The following is a 26,453-nucleotide window of genomic DNA, read 5'->3' as shown; positions in this document are numbered from 1 at the left end:
CTGCCACTCTGGAATAAGCCCTCTGGCTGCCCCTGAAACCCCAGGCAGGTGCCACGAGAAGGCACGGAGGGCCGGGCTGTGTTTGTGTACACATCAGTGTGTGCGAGGGAGGGCGGCGCGGCGGCACAGCCTGCCAGCAAGCCCATTTTGGTCACCATCTGCCATGGAGAGCCCTCGCACCTGTCAGAAGCAGCTGCTGACGGCAGATCGTAGGTGAGGGAGGGAGCGGCCGCCCGGGATGGCCTATTGCAGGAGCGAGGGCCGCCCCGCAGGAATGCCAACTGTTCACTTTGAAGCCATCCACGTGGGTGGGCGTGATGGATCCCACACCCGCCTGCCCCTCCTCACGGGGGGTGGGGGAAAGGGGTGACAGGATCGTCACTTCCCTGCCTCCCTGTGAGCAAGCTTGACTACTGTATCGTTTGTCACGGGGCTGGGGAGAAAGGCATCTAGTACTGTCAGGAAAAGAAAGATTCCAGGGGGACCCTTCCCTGGAGGTGGGAGCCCAGATGCCCCTAGGGAAGGTCCCTGCCTTGCTGTTGGTGGAGGAAGAGCAGCACCACCTCACTTTCCCAGCACTGTGGGGGAACGAGGTGTCCTCTCCACGTGGACCAGGGGCCGAGGTGATGCACTGGGACGTGTGGAGGGCACCCCCTGGATCCTTTGAAGCACTTTCTGAAGTTTACTTCATCAACACAAAATAAAAGCCTTTTATGTCGATATATAATGACATGTAATGAGAAATCTTTCCTAGAGTGAACGACAGTCCCCCGCCCACCACATTTTAATGACGCTGTTGCCATCTCTTAAATGCTCATGGGCCGTGGCTATTTTATTACTGTATTTTCTTTAATCCTCAAACAATCCTCTGTGAGCGGTGCAGTCTCATTCCTGTGCACCAGATGGGAAGCCTAGGTCCTGAAGAGGTGAAGTGACTCAGCAGGGACACATAGCCCGGGCATGCAGAGCCAGGACTCACATCCCACCCGTCTGCCTCAGCCTGAGCCTGGAAGCCACCGGCATTGCTGCTACATCTTCCCACGTGTGTATCGCAACCAGTTTCAACTTTGTAAGGCCTCAGTAAAGCCCACGGTTGTGCAAAGCACCCATGAGCCAGGTCTCTGTGGGCCACAGGCACACATGAGGCACGAGCTGGAGACCGTTGGGGAATGTTTTCCCCACGGGACGTCTGATGGCCTGCCTTCCTCTTGAGTGCCGCGGCCCACCTTCCCCAGCGAGCACCTCCAGAGCCCCAGTGGCAATCCTTTCGCCCGGGCTCTCGAGTCCCAGCCAGGGCCTAGCTATCCAGGACCCATAAAGCCCTCCCTTCCTGTGGCCCTGGAGCAGGGACCCCAACATCCCAGCTTCCAGCAAGTATGGCACGAGCACGTGGAGCCGTGTGAGGCCTGGCACCTGCCTTCCCACACAGCACGGCAGGGCTTTTTCTCGTTGGCTGGGTTGATGTCATTTTTCTCCTGGGACATCACTCACGGAGGCACCTTGCTTCTGAAGCCTTCCCATCTGCCTCCCACTCTGCTGAAAGCTGTTTCTTTAGTCTCAGGTGCCAAGTTTCCGGAAGCTTCTCTGGTACCTTTGGAGGGCCTTCTCCAAGCCAGCCCTGGGACATTTTAATCTGTGGCTTCTAATTTGTGGGGGCTGGTAAACAAGAATCTCAAGCTTCATATGAGTGAGTAAATCCTGAGCCAGGACAGGTGTCAAGCGTCCTGGCTTTTGTGCATGAACTTGGCTACGTAACTTCTGGTTGCTTAGAAGCTGTTTTCTCTTCCAGTTTTCAGATACTCCTTTGGCCACAGGTTCAATGGTAGGCATGCTGTATGTTTCTCAGAAGTAAATGCCTCCAAATAGCAGGAGAATCAGGGTCATCACCCATGTTGGGACTGTTTAGTACAGGGAAAATATAATTTTGTGTTTAAACCTCAAGTCTGGAAAATCTCCTGATTCCATATTGCAAAGCAAATAACTGCAAATACCATGCAAAAGTATCCCTGCACTATCCTTTTGAGAAGAGCTTGGCCATCTGCATAAACCTTCCACGCAAAGGGTATTTCCCAATGCTACTGTGGCTGTCTCTGTGTTGGGACAGAGTTTCTTTGCACTGTGGATACTCCTTCACTTCTCCCCATCCCTCTCCCCGAGCTAGTAGCCACTGTTGCAAAGGCGTGCTATGGAGTGCCTGGGCTCCCAGTTGCCTCCAGTGGGCATCTTGGGCTATGGGGGCACTGGATGCTTGTGTCACTGGAATGATAATGCACAAAATGCAGCCTCAGGGCTCCCCTCTCTGGGGAAAACTGTGGGTGAGTGGGAGCTGCAAGTGCAGGAAAGACTTCCAGGTCAGAAAGCAGCTGCTGGCTGTTGAGGAAAAGCCACATTTGGCGCTCAGCATCAGAGGCCTGTCATGGTTCTCTTTCCCCTGCCCAGGCAGGAGCTAGAATAGGAGGTCGGGGTCCCTCCAGGGGTTGGCTCAGCACCCCAGAGAGCTTCTGTCCAGTTTGGGAGCAATGCCTTCATAGCCAAATGTTTAGAGGTGGGAGGGGATGAACACGTGGCATAGCCTGGGTGATGGGAATCGCACAGGGAGTGGACAGGAACCCTCAGCATCGTTCAAGATCGAAATGCACTAGGAGAGCTATGATAACCCAATGCTTAGGGTCTGCCTGCCTTCCTTTACATTTTTTTCTATGATGGTAAACTATATGTAACATAATATTTACTATTTTAGGCATTGTAAGTGTACAATTAAATGCATTAAGTACATTCACAGTGTTGTGCAATCATCACCATTATCCATTTTCAAAAATTGTCATCATCCCAAACAGAAATTCTATGCCCATTAGACAATAACTCCCCCTTTCCCCAGCCCTGGGGAACCTCTATTCCACTTTCTGTCTTTATGAATTTGACTACTCTAGGTCCTCATATAAGAGGAATCATACAGTATTTGTCTTTTTGTGACTGGCTTATTTAATTTAGCTTGATGTCCTCAAAGTTCACCCATTTGTAGCACATGTCAGAATTTTCTTCCATTTTCAGGCTGTAGTCCATTGTGTATCTATAAATCACATTTTGTTTATCCATTCATCTGGTGATGGGCACTTAAGTTGCTTCTACTTTTTGGCTATTGTAAATAATGCTGCTAAGAACATGGGCATACAGGTTTGAGTTCCTACTTTCATTCTGCTGGATATATACATAGGCGTGGAATTGCTGCAGGATAGAGCAATTCTGTGTTTAACTTCTTGAGGAACTGTCCAGCTGTTTCCACAGTGGTTGTACCATTTACTATCCCCACCAGTAATGTGCAAAGGTTCCAATTTCTCCACATCCTCACCAACACTTATTATTCTCTGTTTTGTTTTTGCTTTGTTTTGTTTTGATAGTAGCCATCCTAATGGGTCTGAAGTGCTTTCTCACTGTAGTTTTGATCTGCATTGTCTCAGTGACTCATGATTCTGAGGATCCTTTCATGTGCTTTATTGGGCATTTGCATTTCTTCTTTGGAGAAATGTCTATTCAAGTCCCTTGCCCATTTTTCAAGTGGGTTACTTTCTTTGTGGTTGTTGAGTTGTAGGGGTTTTAAAAATATTTTCTGGACATTAATCCCTTATCAGATGTATGATTTGCTAACATTTCCTCTGACTCTGTGGGTTGTTTTTTTATTTTCTTGATAGTGTCCTCTGTGTAGAAGTTTTTAAATTTGATGAAGTCCAATTTTTTTTTTTCTTATGTCATCTGTGCTTTTGGTGTCATATCCAAGACACCAGTACCAACTCCATCACAGATCTGCATTAAATCCATTGCAAATCCAGTGAAGATTTTCCTCTATGTTTTCCTGAGATGGATTTATCATTTTACCTCTTATGTTTAGGTCTTTGATCCATTTTGAGTTAATCACTGTGGATGGTGTGAGGTAAGGATCCAGCTTCAATCTTTTACAGTTACATTCACTCACAAACCTGGAGATCCAGTTGTCTCAACACCATCTGTAGAAAAGTCTGTCCCTTCCCCACTGAATGGCCTTGGCACTCTTGTCAAAAATCAACTGACCACAGATGTGAGCGTTCAGCCTTCCTGTCTAACACTGCCCATTATCCTTCTCCTCCTGCCACCACCTCAGCAACTGGACTCCCCTGAGAGGCTAACAGCCTCCACGCCCTACATCTCTCAGTCAGATTGTTATAGCCTCCAGGCAGCAGCCCCAGAAAGCAGGTGCACCATCCCAAGTCAACATGGAACAACATCTGTCTTTGTCCTTTCTCACACCTGTTCCCACTCCTGCTTCTCCTCCCAGCAGTCACATGGGGGGTGAAGAGGCTGATATTCCCAGCTCCAGCTCTCATTCATCCATCATGTATCTTTCTCTATACACTATACACTACACACTGCACACTACACACACACAGCCTGAATAGGTCATAGGCCATGGAGTCCTCCTGACCTTCTCTCTGATTTATTTTTTTCTTGTCTCCTCCCCTCCACCCTAACCTAGGCCCTCATCATTTCCCACTCTTAGCCCCTCTCCCTGCCCCAGTCCCATCCCAGTCCAGCCTGGCCTCCACAATTCTACCAGAGTGATCACATAACATGCAAGTTTGACTCTGTCTCTGCAGCTTAGAGCTTTTCAAAGATTCCCCATTTCTAGGACAATGGTTCATCACCCACCCACCCCCACCCTCACACACACACAGCTTTAGAGACACTGAAATGGCTGCTGGACCCTAAACAATCCACGTTCATTTTAACCCTCATGCCTTCCCACATTACCTGCCCCTTGTCGGGAAAGGCCTCACTTCCATGCTCCATCTTATTCTTCCAAAGCAGCTCCAAAAGCTCCTGCTTTGTGACAAGTCCCACGCTGCCCCTGAGACCACCCATCTGAAGCACAGCTGCTTTCACCTGTGCTCTACATCCTTGTAGTTTATTAATGACAGCAACAACAGTAATAATCAATGCTACAGCTGCCCCCATAACCACCTCCACCACCGTCCATTGCACCCTCCTATGTAGCACTACGGGGAAGCCTATTGTGTTAGGCCATTTTTGCGTTGCTATAAATAAATACCCGAGGCTGGGTAATTTGTAAAGAAAAGAGGTTGAATTGGCTCGTGGTTCTGCTGGCTGTATAAGCACGGTGCCGGCATCTGCTCGGCTTCTGGTGAGGCGTCAGGGAGTTTTTACTTATGGCTGAAGGCAAAGCAGTAACAGGCGCATCACATAGCCAGAGCAGGAGCAAAAGAGACCAAAGAGGCACCACACCCTCATGTGAACTAACTGAGTGGCAACTCACTCCTCACCAAGGAGATGGCGCTAAGTCATTCAGGAGGGATCTGTCCTCTGCTCCTACACGTGGCACCAGGCCCACCTCCAACACTGGAGGTCACATTTCAACATGAGTTGTGGAGGAGACAAACATCCAAACCGTATCACCTATGGACACTTATTACAGCAGACCATGCTCATTTGTTCTGTCCATTTCTCCCCCTAGGCAGTGCCAGATCTGAGGACACAGATTGTCCTCTGTTCACCTCTGCACCCAGCACAGTACCTGGCACACAGCAGCTGCTGATAAATATTTGCTAAGTAAAGGAATGAATAACTTCAAGCTCTATCTTTAAAGTTTTACAGCCTTTGGAAAATTCCATGGTTGAGGCAGCTGCTCCTGTCCTCTGTGCAAATAGGCAGTTTATCAATCCAAAGGCTGGCAGATTTGCTGAGCCGAACCCAGTCCTCGGGCTTTTTCCCAGAGCCATCCCTCCACTCAAGTGGAAGCTGCATCTGCCTCTCTCGACAGGGGCTTCTGCCAGGAAGCTGGGAGAGGCTCAATGCAGCCCCACCACTCCTAATGCTATTTTAAAAGCAAATTCAGAAGCAATGGTGATATTTTTTGCTCTTAAGAACAAGACAACTCTTTTGACATAATAAGGTTAAAAAAGAAATGAAAAACCTTGTACTGTTTTTCCTTTCATCTGAATAGAAACAAATCCCCAACCTCCTGGTTCCAGCTGGCAGACCGCTGGACTCTCAGCTTCCAGAAGAAGGAGAGCGGAAAGATCAGGCCTTAGCAGCTGAGAACTTATTTTTGGCTAAGCAGCTGGTGCTGGAATTGCTGGCAGCAGGCAGCATCTCCCCAGCACAGAGCATGGGGCACCTGCCACTGTCCAGTTCTGGGCACTCTGCTTCTCTGCTGGCACTGACAAGTCCATCTCAGGGCAAAGGCAATCCCAATAGTCAAACCTTCTGAGGGACCCCTGCAGGAGACAACAGTGCTCAGACTTCCACAACGAAGGCTGCAGAGCATCTTTGCTGCTGGTCTCAAAGAAGGTCTTTCCTGGCAAGGGACTAGAGGAGCCGCCCTGCCCTGCTCTAAAGCTGAGCTAGGACCAGTGGGTGGAATTACATAAAGGCAGAATCCAGCCCTTTCACTATGAAGAGAAGTTTCCCCCAAATCAGAGGTCTCTGATAATGGAATGGCTTACCCCAGAACTGTTCAAACAGGAATTTTCTAAGAGGAATCCCTGGACTGGGTGAAAAGAACTTAACTTCTTAGAGTTGGAAAGGTTGCTGGGGAGTCCTTGGGAGTTGATGAATGTCGCCATTGTAATTAGTCAACTGGATCGTGGGGTCCCAAATTTTAATAGACTCCAAAGTAGATTTTTACACAAATTTACAAATTTGTCAATTTGCTCTGATTAAAGCCAATCTTCTTTACTTGTGCTGAGTCAATGCCACCTTTTATACTGGTGATGTTATAGCCCAAGTTCAAGGCTTTTCACGTTAACAAGATAGGGAAGAGGGGCCTCCACCCACTTTTCCCTGCGACAAGCTGTTATAACAAGCTTACTTCCTTACTTTCCTTCCTTGTTTTTTTTCTGTAATTTCAATGACAGGAATAAAAAGTTCTAAAGCCTATGAGACTATGAGAAAACAGAATGTTCTTCAAAGAAAGCTCCAATCCAGATATTGAATATTCCAAGAAAATCTTCATGTTCCATGTGAAATATCTTTTAAATGGAAATTGAGAGCATGAGAGTGAGCACAAATAAGGTAGAAGACAAAATGATTTTCACTTGCAGAGAGCCTTCCAATTCCAATGCAGAGATCACCTGTTAGGTGCCAGGCCCTCCCTTAGCTACCATCATGGATAAAGACCCATGAAACATGTGGCCCCTGCCCTCCAAAGACCTCTGAGAAGCACCCTGAAGCCTGGACCAGCAAACACTCCCAGAAAAGAGCACAGGCTCCGCAAGGCTCATACCCCAGAGCTCTACTCGTTCTGGGTTCTGCAGACCTCTTCCTCTGCCAGGACCCCCACTTCGGCTCAGTGAACTCCCTGCAGGATAACAGGTTCGTTCTCTGGCTGCTTTCATTTCAAATGAGCTCAACCCAAGCAACAATTCCTGAGCTCCTATAAAGTACCAGGGTCAATACTAAGGCCTTTGAGGAGTATGATCCAAAGGGAGAAGCTTCAATATTTGCCCATTGGTTTGTTCATACCTCTACTTTGTTCCACAAGCATTAGACATGGCTCACACAAATGAAACAGGACCAGGGAAATATACATTCCAGTAGAAGGTCAAGCCGGGAGACAAAGGTGAAGCCCATACCTGCAGATCATGGAGTCCTACGTAGTTGCTAAAACAAAGGCACAAATGTCACTACAAGGATGAACGGGACACAGTCTCTGCTCTAAGCTGTCTGGAGATGGAGAACAATCCTTATCCAGGTTCCCGGAGTATAAAAGCATAGAGCCCGGTCCTCAGTGACACTCTGAATGTTCACCGTTTGGAAGCCGACTGATGGCATGGGCACCCAAGAGGTCATGCCTTGGAGCATGGATGTCGAACTGAATAATTCTGGCTGGAAGGCTCAGGGAAGGCTTTACTCAAGAGATCTCGCGTAAGGACCATACCCCAGACCGTCGGCTTCACTGGGCTTGGGCAATTTCATTCACTTAACAATCTTGAGGTTCCAAATCAAGGTATGGTCTTACGGGAGGAAAAACAGAAATAGAAGAGAAGGTAGTGGAAACATTTCTAAGGGCAGCTCCCTTGGATAAAGAGACAAGATTATTCAACAGCCACACATACGTTATCCTTCTAGAAAGTTCTGATTGAGAAATTGTCTTCAACTCACATTGGAAGTCCTTGTATTTTAAGGAAATCCAAAATGATCTGTAATCATTCCCAAGGGGTTTAATAGCCAGGACACACTTTCACGGGATCTCAACCCAAGTTCTTAGAGCAGAATCTTCAAAAATCCATTTTCGATCTCATTTTTGCCATAACATTTCCCTGGTTTCTTCCCAGTGGTATTTTCCTTTGATGATACAGACTTTTATCATACTGAAGCCCCCCAAATAGAGGAAAAGGAGATGTTATTAAAACGTTACATATTCCTTCATAGCTTTTGCCACTCAATGCGTAAATAAAAAAGAAGTAAGGAGGGGAGAGGATGTTGGAGAGGAAGAGATGGGTGCACCTGAGAACGGCAGCACTGGCTGAGTGCAGGAACCGCTTCTTCCTGGAGGCCCGGCCTTGTACCAAGGACAGAGATCATCAATAACAGCAGCAGCAGGGAAAGTGGCCCCGGTAAGCAAGAATAAACAACTCCACACAGGCAAACAAGGAGGGGGCTCAGGCCTGAGAGATGAAAAGGTGCCTCTGAGGGCCCTTGTGGGAAGGGGAGAGGGGAGGGAGCTACTTTAGAGATGGGCGATTCCAACAGAAATGGGGCCATACCAAGTGCTAGACAAGAGACTGCCCACTTGGGCTTGACTGCACTTGGAGGGCCGTGCAAAGACGGGCAGAAAGTGGAATCTTTGTGAATTGCCATTTCTGATTTTAGCTTTTGTACAGAAGGGGGGCTGTGTGTCTCGGAGCACCACTTTGCATTTTTATTAAAGATACGTGCCTCTGAAACCCACAGAAGATGGGACATCTGTAGCTTCGAGGACGTGGGCATGTTTCACTGGACTTCAGGGAGGGTTTCCTATTGTCTTGTGCTGAAAGGTACTTTCTGTAGCTAGCATGAGCCCAGGGTCAGTGGACGTGCAGACATTCTCAGTATTTCATTATAAACAGAGGACTGGTGACAAAAACCCTTCTCATGCTAAGCTGAGATGACTCATTCATGATGCTGCCTGGACTCCTGCAAGAGCCTTCAAACTCCTCGAACACCAGTGCCTGCTTCCTCGGCTCCATCCATCTGGCCTCCGCTAGACTGATTTTTCTAAAATACATCTGTGGCCATGTCATTCTCCTGCTCAAAAATACAGCTAAATGTTTCTTCCATATTTTGGCCTCAACCCTCAACCAAACTTTCCAGCCTCAGTACCTCCACTCCCTACCCTCTTTCTACACACATCCTATGATCCCCTCAGTGAACATGGTGGTTCCCAGAATCATACGTGTTTAGGTCATCCCTTCTCCCTATAAAGCACTGCCTCTCCCTTACCCACTGCAGCCCTTTGCAATATATGTGCATGTGTGCACACGCACATGCTTCCACTGCTTGTTAAAACAATCCTACGCATCTTTCAAGGTGCACTCTTAAATAGGACCATGCTCTGGAAAGTCTTCCCTCCAACCACCAAAAGCTAGGCTCCAACGCTCCCTCCGGCATGTTCCTAAACCATCCTGAGTTCGTCTTTCTTGCTGTGCTTACATAGAGGTGACTGTGTGTGTTGGCTTCTGCCACTTGGTTGGAAGCCAACTACAGGGCAGGGACTGAGTTGAAATCATTTTTATAGGTCCTACTGCTCACATACCCAAGTGTCAAAGGCAATGTTGTAAACATGCTAGAGACTCGGTTCGTACGTGGATTGAACTGAACTGAAATATAACTGTAGGCCACTGATTTACAATCAATAAGTATGGACAATCTTTAAAGAAATCTGAATCCGAGGCAGACAAGCAGCCATCATGATATTGGGTGGACGTGGAACAAGCCAACTCCTTCCCATTTGTGCCTCCCAGTGTCTTGCTAACCAAAGTGTTTAGAAAGCAGCTGATACAATCTGCTGGGACAGAGTGCCAGCAGAAGCAGGGCCTGTTCACTGAGCACAGCGGAGGCCTGGCCGTGGGTTTGGTGCTTTCTCTCAGCGGCTGTGACTGCAGGTAAGTTCCACAGCTGTTCTGAGCCTTGGTTTCCCCATCTGTGAAATGGAGGTGAGAATTCTGTCAGTCTGACAGAGCTGCTCAGGGAATCAAGTGAGATGATATAGAGAAACGGGCTGTCAGAACTAAAAATGAGCTAGTCAAACGAGAAAATGTATGCAATCATTTTGTAAATCCTATTGTGATAAGCAGATTTTCATCGTTAATATAACATTAATTCCCTTTATTGGACTCTGTAAAGAAAAGACAGGGTGGCGTGACTAGGGAGCTCTGTTTATGGCTTGACAGACACCCTGTGTGGCAGGGTCTGGTACAGTGCTACAGTGTATTTGAAAATACAAACTATCATCGTTGGGGACCACAGGGTTCTGGCTGCCAAAAGTACAGATGCATAGTATTAACTTTGGTTTCACTACAATAAAAACACTGAATGGCCCCTTTTGGTTTTGAAAGATCAATGAGAAAAACTCATCACAATGAGGAAGATGAAGAGACTGGTAAAATATTTAAATGTCATTACAAATACACAAGATGCAGATGCCGTCTAGCTAATAGTTCCTGCCGCTCTCTAGAGACCCAATGCTAACACTGGTCGTGTTGTCTCTCAGGGTCTCTTCCATCTGCCCTCTACTTGGCCACAGATTGCAGAAAGCTTACACCACACAAGGCCTGGGGGATGGCTGTGTGATCACCATGTATCCCGTGCCTGCAGATCATACAGTTATACACATAGTATCTTCACGCCAACCCTATGTATGTACATGCACGAAGCCTGAATAGTGACCATGTAGATGCGCACACGTGGTGCGCAGGGGATAGTCAGAAAACTGTCTCAACTCAACTCAATGCCTGCTCACCTATTGGCCATGTAACTGTACCTGTATAACACCCACGTGCTGACTCCATTACTTTGGGCACAAGCTGCCCGTGTGCAGATCATAAACTATATAAGACATCTGGATGCTAGGCAGTCCTGATAGCCCACATTTCCCGTGCTGTCATCACATGCACAGAAGACTTCCAGGCTAGCCAAACAACTAGGTATCACATGTCGATATGGCTGCCAGGCAGCCGTCCAGCTGCAATACCTGGGCACCAGTCACAACACCATCCCTACACGGTGCCCAGCAACCACCATCACATGCGGACCCTGTGTCAGGCATAGAATGTCTGTGCCAATTTCCTTCAGGATGGCATCCTTATTGCCTAGAATATAGGCCCATTTTCCCTAAAAGTAAAAAAATCCCTCTCAGCTTTCCAGCAGGATTTGCTGTAATAACTTTGGGTTCGAGTCTGAAGACTCTGTTATGGAAAATTTGATGGAAGAATAATGCAGTAAAATGTGCCCAACCAATGGCAGGGGAAAAAAAAAACAAAACCCTGGTGCCGCACCCACTCTGAAAACAGGAGGGGCTCATCTCTTCTTCTTACACTGAATAGAAGCACGGGGGATGGGGGCTGCTTTCTGTTCTCCCTACAATCTCCCCAAGCTCAAGGAGCAGCAGTGGACAAAGTGGTTCTGTTCTCGCAGCATAACTCAGGGATCAGGAACAGCAGATCTTTTTTTTTAGTATGGGAATGTGCCTTAGTGATCAGCTAATTCGGCCCTCCCAATATCATAGATTAAAAAAAAAAAATGAGGGCTGAGAGGCCAAGTGATGGTCACAGGCCGATGACAGGATGAGGTGTATTCACAAAGACATCCTTAGCCACCAGATTTGGGTTAATGACAGGGTATGCTTGAGTGCCAGGAACATTTCCTGACAACACAAAGAGCATCACTGGCCAGATCTTGCGAGACGGAGGAAGGGCGGAAGGAGCAGCTCTGGGCAGGAGCAGGTTGGAGGGAGGAACCAGCAGGGACAGGGCTGCACTGGACTCAGCGCCCAGCCTTGACACTGACCAGCCACGTCAGCTAAGGGAAGCCACCTTCCCTCTCCTGGACTGAACATGGAGGGAGCCAGTCTCTATGACTCCTTCTAGCCATCCTGTTTCAGGCTGACTCAGAGCATGTAAACATTGCTCAATGTTTAAGGAGGACCTGGTATTTAAGCTCCTAAAATTTAAGAGATGAGACGGCTGTCCGTCCACTTGAGACTGGCCAGCCCAGACACCTTCATATGCTCCTGACCTAGTCTAGCGGGTTTCAAGTCCACGTTCATTGTCACACAGAAAGCTCCATTCTCAAGGGCTCCCCTTGTCAGAGGTGAGCCTTCCACTAAGAAGCCAGTGGGGGAGGCTGAGGTTCACCAAACCTTCTGACCTCGTTTTCTGAGCACTGTATGGTCAGGCAGTGCGTTCTTTCAAATCTGAGAGTCTGAAGTTTAGTCTAAAATACCACATTTTGGAAATTTAGAGACATGTTCCATCCAGAAACGTTTCTGACACTTCCATAGGTCAGGAAATGTTCACTGCATGATCAGCACCATGAAGAAACGTCCCTAGGAAGTGAAATGCAGTATTTAAGAGACACCATCATCTGCTCACTCATAATTCTATCCCTGCCCTTCACGTGGGACAAATGAAGCCACAAACAAATAACATGAATTGCTCTTCTTGGACCCAACGGCAGGGCAGGCTGGGACAGTGGGTGGCAGAGCTGTGAGGCGTGCTCTGTAGAAGAACTGACTCCCAGCCCACGCTCAGCCTCGGGTCACATGGCCAGTGTGTGGCCCAGGGAACTCACCCAGTGCCCTCATCTTGTCACCTGACTGTTGGCTTTATGTGACCTCTGGCAAGACCTCTTGGGTTCATTAGTAGTAAAATGCCCACAGTTATCCATAAGTGATGAATAATATTTTCATAGTTTTAATTAAAATGATGATTTTGGTTCAATCAGAGAATGCCACCGATACCCACCATAGCTTGCTAAGTCCCAGAGAGTGCACTAGACACTTCATACACATTACAGTGCCTCCCCTATCCAGGGCCAATCTGAAGACTTGTGCCCATTTTCAGATGAAGAAACTCTGACTTAAGTTGCCAAGAGCATTGAGTATGTCAGGGGCCGGAGCAGACCTTGAGTCCAGGTCTTCGGCAGCTGTAACAATGAGAAATAAACCTCCTTTCAAACCAGGTTCAGTTGGGGTGTGTGACAAATGACGTAAAGGTTTAAGGGGAAAATATAAAAGCCAATGCCAATGAGGTTAGTATTTCTATTAAAGTGTTCTTCCAATAGAGTGAGATATTGACAAGTAAGTCGGGGAAATATTTCTCTCTCTTTTTACTTTTTGAAGTGCCAGAACATGAAGTATCTTTGAGAATAGGTAAGTTTCTCCCTAAAAACTCAGCGCACAGCACCTTATGCTGTTTTAACATGTAGTTTAACATCCTTAAGGTCTTCGCCTTTGGAATGGAGCCAGTGCCTGTCTCCCTCATCAGGGTTAAATGAGGTAATACACACAGAAACAATGTGGCGCCTGTGACCCACCAGGCCAGTGCACAGTCTCATTTTCCTGCTGTGGCTTTTATTCTGCCTTCATAAACCTCGAAAAAATGCCCCACATCATCATGTGATGATGGGCAGATATATGATTTCACTGGAAGTCTTCACTTTGCTTCCTATCCGGTCAGAAATGTGCACAGGATACCCCTGGCTTCCTGTGGTGGGCAGGGACGGGGCGGGAGTGGGGAGGAAGACCCAGAGGCAGGTGCCAGTGGCCCTCGCAGGGGAGCCTGGGCTAGACATGGAGCCTAGGTAAGTGGTTCTCAACTGGCGACTCCAGTTTGGTCATCTTCCCTGGACGCACTCACTACCAGATAATTGCCAGGCTGCCCATTCTGCAGAGGAAACACAGAGCCACGCACATGTGACCACACAGGGACCCCTCCCCTCAGGGCTGCCTGCCCCATGGAGGCCCCATCCCCTCAGAGCAGACCCTGTGCTGGGCCTGAACATATAGGTACAGAGCACTCCTCAAGGTAGAGAGACTGGCACAGGCTGGATCACCAGGAATACAGAGAGGGGATGTCAGATCTCACAGGGAAGGCGGCACAGGTGGCAACAGTGCTGCACCTGCAGAAGGCAGGGCTCTGTGAGACACGTGGGGAGTGGGCTCGGGTGAGGCAGAAGCAGAGTCTGACCTGGTACCTGCAGAAGGCAGGGCTCTGTGAGCCATGCAGGGAACAGGCTCGGGTGAGTCAAAAGCAGAGCCTGACCGGTCGGGCCTGAGCTCAGCTCCGTGCACCATGGAAGATGCTGTGAATGACCTTAGATTTCAGGTAACAGTGTGTGGTTGTATATAATGGGACCACTGAAGTCTTCTGAGGCTTCTAAAAAAGAAAAAAAAAAAAAGAAAGAAAGCTTCTCGAAAAAAAAAAAAAAGACTTTTGAAAAAAAGAAAAAAAAAAAAGCAAGCAAGCAAGCTTCTGAAAAAGAGTACAGCACCAGGGTGTGCAGGAAGGTCCATAAGGGCAGGACTGGAGAGAGGATGGCAGGGTTCCCTCCACCCTCCAGGGCAAGGGCAGGAAGCAGGGCCTGCTCCCTGGTGGGCGGGCAGGAGAAGAGATGTTTCCGGAAGGAAATCTGTCAGTGGTTCTCGTAACAACTCCCCAGCCTCATTTTTTGTTAAAAGAATAATTTGATTACTGAAGTAGTAACAAGAAACTTGTAATTGGATGAGAGAACATAACAATGACAAATTAATTTCACAGGGCATTTAGAGCGTAACAGCTACACTGAAAAAATGTTGCAGAGGGAAGTGAGTACTTTGGTTGAACTCTGCCTCACACGATAATGGCAGTGTTTTATCAAAGCTTCTCACCGTGTCTCAAAAATCACCTAAACTTCTTCCTCTAGAAGTCTACCACTCCTCCATTCAGAAGACAACTCCAGTGGTTCTCAAGCCTGGCTACAGCTCATGTCAAGTCACCCAGGAAACTTTAAAAAACACAAATGCCAGGGTCCTCTTCCGCAGAGAGACACTGACTGGACTGCCTGTGCTGGGGCCCAGGAGTGGGTGAGTGTTTTAACCCATTTATGCCGGAGGTTGCGAATTTTTCTGTGTGAAAAATCAGACTGTGGCGATGACCTTGAGCAGTAGGATATACAGAACTCCCACAAGCTTAGCGTTCCAATAATGGAACACTAGGCATAAGTGTCTCAACTGCAGGCGATTCTCCATACTTCCAGTGCCCTAGTTCAGTGACTCTCAACTGGAGACAAGCTCTTTCCAGGGGACATTCGGTAATGTCCAGGGGACATCTTTAGTTGCCACAACCAGGGCGGCAGTGGCAGGGGTGGGGTGCAGGGGAGGCACCAAGCTAATGGCATCTAGTAGGTAAAACCAGGGATGCCGCTGAACATCCCATCAAGCGCAGAACGGCTTCCCCTCTCCCAACATGGAATTATCTGGCTCCAAATGTCAAAAGTCACTGAGAAACCCTGCTCTCATTAAATATGATATTAGCTCCACTTAAAAAAGAAGGAGTTGGACTGGGTGTGTCTGGAGTCTGAGGTAATGAGAAGAAGCTGGAATTCTGAGCAGGTTCCTTGGCCTCCTGAAGCTTCAGGTTTAGCATCAGAAGAGTGAGAGATCGGATGTCTCCCATCTTGCAGGATTTCTCAAAGCTAACGTAGGAGACCAGAATATGCCACTCTGAAATATGCCTCTTTGGCATAAGGATTATTTTGAGCTGATTATTTTGAGAAACTGCAGACACAGGAGAAGCTCTGAAAACAGAGAAGTTACCCTTTCGTAAGGGAAATTTTACATCTACAGAGAAAAGCTGCCCTTCTAAGAGCATCTCCCTTTCTGTACCAGGAAGACGGGGGTGACCTGAAATCATAAGACCCTTACTGAGGGAGAGGGCACAGCCTTAAGTCTGCATCACAAACCTTACACTTGCTTCCCGGAATTTTCCTGGTCACCTTCCCATAACTTGCCTCCCCCATAACCCTCTTTCTTCATTTCAGCTGAAGAGGGTATTGAAGCACAAATTCCAGCCACCTCTTTGAGTTACTCAACCCTGAATTTCTCCCATGTACACATGAGATGTACATGTTAATAAACTTCTGTTTGTAAATTTACTTAATTGTCTTTTGTTACAAGGGCTCCACTGGAGAACCTAGAAGGTGGAAAACAAACATTTTTCCCTCCCGTGTACTACTATGATGCCGGGGCTCAGAGAACAATACACCCTAAAATACGGGGCTTTGGCATGCCAAGCATTTTTAATGACAGGAAATTGGAAGGCCTTAGAAGCTGCCTCAGAACCAAGGACTTTCTCAACCACCTTTTTCTCCCCACAAGTGAAGAAACAAACTTCTTCCCCCCTAAAATCCAACTGTCTTAAGAGCCCCTCCCTAGGAATCTCATCGAATAACTAGGAAAGATTAACTACAGGAGAAAAGACTAAAAGTTGTCACCATATCCAGACAGGCTTTCTCTGTATTTGTCCAAGAGCAGCTCTGAGAGATTACTTAGGAGACTTTATCTGCATAATAAGACAACCTTTGCTCGAAGTGAATTTTCACCCCTCGCCTTCCACAATCCACCAGCACTAAGAGGAACTCTGACTCAGGCCACTGTCTGTTCTTTGGGCTCTTTCATTTCTCCTAAGAATCATTTACCATCCCCTCAAAACTGCCAACATCTCTTTCCCCCATGAAGAGGGTCTTTAAGCCTCAACTCCCTGACCCTTTCTTAGAGTCTCATATTTCGTATGGCTCCCATGCACAACTGCACATTAATACATGTGTATGCCTTTTCTCCTGTTGATTTCTGTTCATTTCAGCAGACTCAAACCTTCAAGGGGGAAGAAAAAATTCCCTTCACCCCTAAAATGACAACTACTCACACATTTGCTGTTTTACCTGCTTCCTTGAACATTATAGAACTGTTCAAATAGAGATTTTGAGACATCAATCATGTTATTCAGGAGGCGGAGAGAAGTTAAATCTCAATGATCTGTCACATGTACCAGTGCAATCACAGATCCTCTAGCCTCACTACTGGAAGTGTGGTCGAGCCGTACAGGCAGCAGGCAGCAGGCAGCAGGCGCCTCTGGAGCTTGTCAGAAATACAGAAGCTCATGCCCCACCCTGGACCTGCTGAGCTGGAATCTGTATTTTAACATGACCCCAGGTGTTTTGCACGCACATCAATATTTGACAGACACTGCTCTACCAGCTGCCATTCAGCCGCCCCCATGCCTTTGGGGCTAATTTTTCTGTAGACTTTTGGATATTATTTTATTTTTTAATAATCCACTCTGAAGAGGAGTCTCCTGAAAGGGTTCGAATCCCATTTCTCCCAGAGGAGGAATCCAACCCAGTTCAGCAATCTAAAGCCAAATGCATTCATCCCTCACTTTTGGAAGTAGAACCCATCACCTGTGCAGGCTAAATGAGACAAGTGGTTTTCCAAGTGTGATCCTGGGATCAGCAGCATCACCTGGGAGCTTGTTAGACATGCACATTTTGGGGCCCCAGTCCTGTTGAATCAGAAGCTGCAGGTGGAGCCCAACAATTGTGTCTTGGCACGCTCTGAGGGTGCTTGCAACTCATGCTGAAGTTTGAGAACCACTAGAGTAGACCATGTATAGCCTTTACAAACACAGATTTGAATGTTCACGGCCTTGAAATACCCTTCCTCTGTTGTTAGACAGCTTTGTCTATGATGTCAATGATGCTCCAGTGAACATCATCATATAAAAACCTTCCCTTCCCTCCTGCTTCAGGTATATCTATTCATCACCCTGCCCCATTCCTTAGGTGTTTTCAACATCTTCCTAATGTCTGATCAGAGAAAATTATTTGGTGTGAACCTAATATGGGACAGTGGAAAAGTCTGGAATCAGACCTAGATTCCTGTGTTTCTTCCACTTGGTTACAGAATTTTGGGAGAATCATTTCCCCTCTCTGAGGTCCAGCTTCCATTTGTAAACTGGAATACATATCTCACAGAACTGCATGAGAATTAAAAGAAACTCAATATATATTTGTTTATAATTCTTTTTAATAAGCAGGCAATGGCACACAGGCACTTGAATGGCCCCTATGTTCTGAAATTTTAAGGGGTATTGACAAGACTGCCATCCACTCCTCCTGCCCTGAAATACTCACAGACAGGTTCTGAAGGAATGGGTTATGATGACGGAAGGGGCACCATCTCCAGAAAGCCACCTTTTTCCTTCCTGGTTGATCTCGTATTGTCCTCCTCTGTCACTATGCTCTCTTTGTCACCCAGGCAGGTTCCTCTTCCTCCGCTCTCTCCACACTGTCCCTGTTCTGTCCTTCACCTGCTTTTTTAGGAATACGCCCCCCCACCCCACACCAGGTGAGTGACAACATTCACAGTTCACTCCCACAGCTGCAGAAACCAGGTAAAAGTGACTATAACACTGGCAGCTCTTCCACCTCCGCCCTGGCCTTAGACCATGACTTCACTGTCTCTTGGAAATCTCCACCTGGACTGTCCAACCAGAACCTCAAAGACCACATGTCCCCCACTGAACTCTGGCAGCCAGGCCCTCCTAATCTCTTTACAACAGAGTAATCTTTTAAGACCACAGACGTGATCTTCTCACTCCTCTGCCCCTCCTGCCCCAATCATCAAGGTCAAACCCATCCTGTCCCATCTTTCAGCCCTGCCCTCTGCCCTACATCTGCCACAGGCTTCCACCATGTGCCACCCGCCATTCTGACAGAGTCTCACTTGACTAAACTCTGCTCAGATTCCCTTGAATGCTCTCCTCAATGAGGCCCTAACTTCTAGGCTTCTACCTTTGTCCCTGCATTGTCCAATTTTAGCAAGAACCCTGTTAATCTGGTCTAACCTGAACCCCCCAACTTCAATATCGAATGGAGTTCCCCATCTGCCGCCATCCCCCAGGTGGTCTGATCACCCTGGCCTGCCATCAGCAGGAATCCTGTTAGGTCACTTTAGCCACAATCCCCCTTACTCCTGGTGTTTCCCCTGTAATTTTCATTCATTGACCTCCATCTCCTGCTCCTTACCTCTGAACTCCCACTTGTCCTTTGCATTCGAAGTTGAGCCTGAATTCGCTTCCCCACTGCAAGACCCTATGCAGCAGACCCCCTGAATCATTTCATTTTTTCTTTTTTGGAGACAGGGTTTTGCTCTGTCACCCAGGCTGGAGTGCAGTGGCCCAATCATGGCTTACTGTAGCCTCAACCTCCTTGGCTCAAGTGATCCCCCTGGCTCAGCCTCCTGAGCAGCTGGGGCTGCAGGTATGTGCTACAACACCCAGCTAATTGTTTTTTTTGGAGACAAAGAGTTTTGCTCTGTTGTCCAAGCTGGTCTCAAACTCCTGTCCTCAAGGGATCTGCCCACCTCAGCCTCTCAAACTGCTAGGATTACAGGCATGAACCACCATGACTGGCCATTTTATTTTTTCTTTAACAGTTCCCCAAATAGGACTCAAATCTGAGTCCTTCCACCTAGTGCAACAGTTCTCAGCCCTAGCTGCATCCTGAAAACACCTGGAAGCTTCCGGAAATACCTACTCATGCCTGTGTCCCTGTTGAGACCAGCTCAATGTCAGAATGCGGGTGAAAGAGTTTTCAAATCTCCACTGATTATTCCAATGAGCAGCCAGAGTTGAGAAACTGTGACTTGGACATCCTCCCTGTTCTCCACCAGGAGAAGGCCATCCTGCCATCCTGCAGAGCCACTCAAGAGGCTTCGTGTGGCCCAGACCACCATCAGGGCTTCACTCACACTGTTCTGTCGATATCTGCTCAAAGGGCAGGAGCTCTGACTTCTCATTCTCTGCATTGCTAGCACAGGCAGAGTGTCTGGCAGTGTCTCTGAATGGATTTGAAGGCATCAGAGCAAGCAGGCTGGGGTACAGGGAGATGTTCCTACTTCAAGGCAGGTGGTTGCCATTTCTCCCCATCTCTAAGGGCGCAGGAGGAATCATTGCGTAGTTGTCCAGGTGGCAAAGTCCTATACGTCACCCGTCAGGCTCTTCTAATTTAAGGTACAAGCTCTGGGCACATAGTTGGCCTGAAACTGAAAACTGTAAATGTCACAGTATTTTACTGTGTGGCTTCATGGAGCAAGCGGGCTCTAGAGTCATGGATTTCAGGGTGACTCTCAGCTCTGCAGGCATCAGAACATGAATGTGGCTGCAGCCCTAACCCTCTGAGCCCCTGGGAAAGCAGTGGGGGTGAGCATATGAGGAAGGTCCTGGATATTCTTCCCATCCCTAACAGTCTTCGATGCTCTCACAAATAAAACAAAAATGCTCTTTCTTTAGCTGTGCTCAAGTGAAGCAGAAGTCCCCAAAATGAAGGTGACAGTGAGCAGGAAGGAAATTCACAAAGGCCATGTGCTCAAAGAACCCTACAATTTCACAACGCAGCACTGGGCTTTGTCCATGTAGATTAAGGAAAGGAAAGCGATCTGATTTGGGGTAGCCAGAAGAATAATTCCAATCCCGCTTCCCGGAATAAAGTACTTTAAATTCCTGTTTATTTCAAGGTGTCTAATATGGTTTCCAAAACATTTTTACAAATGTCAAACTCACTGTCAACCTGAAACCACCTGGAAAAAAAAAAAAAAAAAAAAACTGACAGGCAGCTAAATTAAGGAGCTACAATTTTGCTGAAGTGTTCCAGCAACCTTTTAAGCCACAAGAACGAAATTGAAACTACTTCACAAGAGCCCAGAAGCTGCTTGCGTTAGAATAGGCCACACTCTCCTTCACACACAGAAACACACGACACACACATTTTGAAACTGACCCTGTGCAAGGTGAACCGGAACCTCTTCTCATTGCAGGACCCCATGCACCCCACTTTGCATGCTGACATTCGGATGCTCTGGCAAAGTCCTCCCCTGCCACCACCTGTGACCCCCATCTCACACAGGAGCTCCTGTGGAAGCCTGCACATCGCCCTCTGCCCCTGCAGCCTTCTTGCCCTTCCAGAGGGCAGCAGAGTTGGCTGGCACCCTTCACGGGACGGTCCTGACTCTGCCATCCACTGGATCTATGATCCTGAGACTCAGGTGTTTACCCAAGGGTCAGGTGGGTGAACACAGCATTCTCTCATGCCTGTTTCCGAGCTTTAGGGAAGCCCCTACCTCTTGCCCTTTTCAAAAATGATGGTCCAGGGATTCTCCTCTCACATCCAGCACCACTGGAGAAGATGAAAGTTCCAAAGAGGAAACCACATTCAGGAAGATGAAGATCTGAAAGGTAGCTGTCGGGGGAGAGTGGAGAGTATGATCTAAGGTGAACCAGGAACCGTCAGGGGCAGAGACTGGGTGATTTCAAGCTGAATCACCAGCTAGTTAGTGGCAGAATGGAACCTCTTCCAAACACAGCCTTGTCCTTCCATGACTAAGGAGAAGAGTCCAGAAATGCCATTCTTGCCCCTGAATGACCTTTAGCCCATTTGAGTCCTTTGTCATCTGCTAACTCTGAACACAGAGATGAGGTGTTGGCCTCAGTAACTGTAGTTAGTGGACCCTAAACACTCATTGGCCAGGTTTTCATGAGGTGCCTTGGCAAAGCCCTCTCCTGGTACCACCTTTATGACTCCAGTTCAGGTCTCCAAATGAGACGCAGGTGTAGAATGACAGCCTCTGGCCGTTCTGCAAATAGGGTACTCAAAGCCTGCCTCCTTGCAGGTCAAGATGAGCCCCAACACCAGCTGCTACAGAGGGACCTTTCCACCAAATGCAGTTCAAGGGAGACTCTGGGTACAGGTGTCTCTTCAACACCAGTGTGGGTTGGCAGATGAAGACCACGATCATGGCTAGGGCCTCTTCTCCTAAAGAACCAAGAGAGCCGCAGTGCAGGAGGGTATCTGAGGGTAGAGCCATCTTCAAGCCTGAAGGCTCCTGGGCTGCTGGGGCTGCTGGAGGCCTTGGGAAAACAGCCAGAAGAGGGAAGCCAGCAGCCCCATCTGCTGAAGCTAACACAAAGAACTGCAGCTCAACCACAGCCAAAGGCCTGCAGCTGCAACAGCCTTGCCCAGTCCAGTGGTCACTGGGAACAGTACAGCTTCTAGAAAGCCACTTAACTTCACTGGGCCTCAGTTTCCTCACCTGCACTGGGCAAGAAAACCTTGTACCACCCAGGAAGAAATGGCTTAGCATTACTCTTCTCCAAATCACATATTCCTTCTTCTGATATGTACTACTGATGATTTGGCCTGGCCTCTGGGAGTCTGCTCCTGACATGCCTCTAATCCCCTAGGGTCCCAAGAGTGGCAGGTGCCTGAGGTGGGGCAGGGAACAGATCACCCAGGGTGATTTTTCCAGTCCCTAAAGATGACAGTGACTTCAAGTGTCAATGTTACAGCTCCTAGATCTCCACGGAAGCCAAGGTCTCGTCAGCTTCCTGAGGGTCTGCCCTGATTGTGCTTTAACACTGTCAATGGGGCAGCACCTATTACCCCTGACATTATGGGGCAGTAGGGGAAAGTGCTTAATCCTGTGGGTCAATCTAGCAGCTCCTGAAAGAATGCCAGAACCCAGAGCCCCACCCACAAGGTTTGTGGGCATGTGTGTTCGTTCCTACCTCCACCAGCCTAGTCTCCAGGACAGCAGATGGATTTGACTCTATTACGAAGGGTGATGGAAACTCACTGGGGAGGGGCCAGCAGGGCATACCCAGCTCCCACATCTAGGCCTCATAAGTCCTTTCCTCCCAGCTCTTCCCCTGAAATGTTCTGGGCATTCTGCTCTTCAGGCCATGTCCTTCCTGAGGTCCTGGGAATTATCCCTAAACAAAAAACTTCCTGGCTATTCACTCAGGGTGAAACAAGCAAGAGGAGATACGGAATGGACTGGTTTATATTAGGAATAGGGTTGATCAAACAGAAAAGAAAGGAGAGAAAAATACTGGGATCAGGGTAAAGCTAAAAAGAGGAACATGGGAGAGTGGGGGGTGGGAAGAAGAAAAAGGAGAAAAGGCTGTGTTAGATAGAGGGTCACAGAGGGCAAAGGTTTGGGAGAGACCACTGAGGAAGGCACTGCCCAAGGGTCTCTTCAGGAGCCATAGAGGCATAGGAATAGATATAGGATATTCATCAATCCATCTCTCCATCCATCCATCCTTCCATCTATTTATCCATCCATCCATTTTCTATCCATCTATGCATCTCTTCATCCATCCATCCTTCCACCCATGCATCCCTCCATCGCTCCTTCCCTCTGGCTGGCCATCCATCCATCCATCCATCCTGCCAGCCAGCATTCCATTGCATCCATCTCTCCATCCATCCCTCATTCCATCCACCCATCCGTCTGTCCGTCTGTCCATCCATCCATCCATCCATCCATCCATCCATCCATCCATCCATCCATCCATCCATCCCACCAGTCAGCATTCCATTCCATCCATCCATCTCTCCATCTGTCCCTCCATCCATCCACCCATCTGTCCATCCGTCTGTCCGTCCATCCGTCCATCCATCCATCCATGCATCCATGTGTCCATGCATCTCCCTCCTTCCACCCATCTCTCCAGTCTTCTATCCATCCATCCAAAAATAATGTATTAAATACTTATTGTGTGCCAAGCATATTACTGGTTTCCAGAGACATAAAGATGAAAAAAATAGCCCTCAGTCTAGAAAAGGAAAGAAATTACTAAATGTAACTGCATATTTCTATCTTGGACTGTCCCTAGAAGAGTCCAGAGTCTACTTTGGGCTAACCAGAGTAACTGCCCAGGAAAAGAAGCCATGCCATCAGCATTTCTCATAGGTCCCTTGGGATAGATAGCCTTAAAGAAAGAAGTTTGAAAAGTGAATTGTAATGATGCTCTCAAAAGGGAGAAGCCTTCATCCCCGTGGCCCCATCCCACCAAACGCAGTGCAGGGAGGGCCCTCTCCAGTTGTCCACCCAAATGCCAAGCCTCCTCCTAACACAGCAGAGCTTGTCCTGGAAAAAGCTTCCAAAGGAGGTGACTCTTCTGGCTGAATCTTAAACCATGAGTAGGAATCATCCAGAGAGATAAAGAGGAAATAAACATTTAGGCAGAGGAAACAGCATATGAAAAGGCAGACGAAACAAAAAACAGGCAAGAGAGAGCAGGGCCCATTCAGGTATGACTGGGATGTACAGCGGGAGACGTATAGTAGATGAAGCCGAGGCTAAAGACATAAACCAAGGACAAGATGGACACCAACACTCTCCACCATTTATCTTTCACTAGAACTTTCTGCTGTTGATTGTGACTGCGTTTAGGTTGGGTATTCTCTCTAGCTTATTGTAGGCCTGCCCTCTCGTTATCGTCTGGCCCAATCAGTACTATGTCACTAACCTGCCCCTTCTAGGCATCTGAGCTGAGTCTGTGGTCCATGAGCCAATAATGATGAACCTAGCTTGCTATGTCATGAAGTTCTAATTTTATCCCCAAAGCAACATGGACCCACTGATGGAGCACACTTGCAGACTGCCACTGGCAGAAGAGATCACAGCCTAAAAGAAACCCTGAGGGTTACCCTAGGCCTGGCCATCCCACACTTAGGAATTTATCCTAACGAAATAATCTTAGTGTTATTTATGTGGCCCAATAACCATTATAGGTCTTGTCAAAACAAAGGGGCTACCACTAGAGGGTGTGCTGGCCAAGCTGAGTGTCTGGGAGGAGATCAGGGTGCCAGAGGGGAAGAGGGGGAAGGTGGAGGGGGCATGAGAGGAAGGACCAGACTTCCTGCGGGGAGACCAGGATGCTCAGGAAATGACCAGACGGCGGGCCTGGCACGGGGCGAGGCCACAGGCTCTAGCCCAATCTCAGCCCGGGCTCCCCCTCTGCTGATGCCACCTGCGAGTGAAACGAGAAGAGTCTCGGGTTCAGAACACTCAGGAGGGCAGGGAACGTTCAGTGGTGATCCATCCCTGCAGATTCAGTATCTGTTCTGGGTTGGCTGGATTTTTTTTTTTCTTGGTTAAGCAATCTTCTTTGGATCACTTCATGTTGAGGGCTTACAGGGAAGGTCAGGCATTGGACAGTGGAATACCCCAAAAGGTGACCTACCCTGGGCAGAGAGGTGATTCTTCCCAAAATGAAAAGTGGCAAGTCACCAAATGCTTATGGACAGGGCAGCCAGGCCGTAAAGCAAGTACATTAGGGAGGTGTTCCGCAGTCAATGAAAATGACAAATACGAAGGTTATGAAGCAATGGAAAAAACCCACTAATAATGTTAAGTGAAAAAAAGTACAACACAAGCATGTCTGTGTAAAAAAATATGCACGCAAATGGACCAAGTCTGGAAAAGAGATGACAACAGGTGCTGTGATGGGGCAGTAGGGCTGTGGGTAATTTTTAAGGGCTCCTTTATTGCTAAGTTGGTGTTTTAATAAGATATGGTTTTAAATAAGAGAGGAACACACGTGGTTAGTCCGATGCAGTGGCACGTACATTTTAGTGTGCCTCAGATCACTTGCGGAGATTTTTAAACATAGATTGCTGGGACTCACCCCCAGGGTATCTGAGCCAGAAGTTCTGGGGCGGAGCCCAAGAATCTGCATTTTTAACAAGTTCCCAGGTGGTGCTAGTGGGGATCACATGTTGAGAGCAGCTGGCTGGTGAATGGTCTCTGTGAAGAAGGGACATGGAGCTGCTGAGGGGGATGTTAGGAGCCCACGTGGTGAGGCTCTCTCCTGGCCGGGAGATGAAGCCAACTTGGGTTCTGATGGCCCCAGTGAGCCCAGTCTCACCCAGCCTGTTCACTGGCAAACTCACCAACTCAGCAAGGTCACTGGAGATGCCACCCCGACAGGAAACGCCTCAGTGGCTCACAGAGACTGAGAATGATCACCGGCGTGTTAGCCACCAGCCCTGCTAGTTTCCAGGGTGCTGTGGGGCCAGACTGTGGGGCTCCCTAAAGATGTCCTGGGGCAGCTGCCCGCCAAATGAGTCTCTCTCTGGGCAACTGCTTTTCCCTGTGGCCCCTCGGAATCCAGAAGCAACACAGGCTGTTAGCACCACAGGGACCGAGAGATGATCTAACTCAAATGTCAGCTTTCTGTGTCAAGGTCCAGGGGAAGAACCACACAGCCAGCCTGTGGCAGAGCTGAGACTAGAATCCAGGGTCCCTGATCCCCATCCACAGCCCTTTCTCTCTGCTTCCGCCCTGTGCTCTCAGGAGTCCGCAGAGCTCCTCTGCCAGTGTTCAGCCACTGATAAAGACATCTGCTGGCCTGGCCACCTGGGGCCTTTTGCCTGGAGCAGGTGTCGCTGATTAGAAGCTTCTGCTCTGGGACCAGGGCTCCCAGTGTGGGAGTCACACACCTGCTGCCATCACCTAAGCTCAAGCAGAGCCCCTCCTGGACCACGGGTGCCTGCACTGCCAGGGAGCTTCCTCCTGGTGAGGTGAGATCTGTGCAAAGTGG

The 26,453-nt window shown here is 48.2% G+C and overlaps 1 protein-coding gene across 2 annotated transcripts in view; it reads right to left on the bottom strand.

Annotated features, from left to right (window-relative positions):
* Positions 1 to 26,453, bottom strand: part of MSRA (methionine sulfoxide reductase A) — a 349,549-nt gene that overhangs the window by 38,262 nt on the left and 284,834 nt on the right. The gene's annotated exons all lie outside the window — the stretch shown is intronic.

The sequence above is a fragment of the Mandrillus leucophaeus genome, unplaced genomic scaffold (genome assembly GCF_000951045.1).
Source record: "Mandrillus leucophaeus isolate KB7577 unplaced genomic scaffold, Mleu.le_1.0 Scaffold97, whole genome shotgun sequence".
Classification (NCBI taxonomy): domain Eukaryota; kingdom Metazoa; phylum Chordata; class Mammalia; order Primates; family Cercopithecidae; genus Mandrillus; species Mandrillus leucophaeus.
Note: the sequence above shows the minus strand (reverse complement) of the source record. Positions and strands in the feature narration are given on the sequence as shown.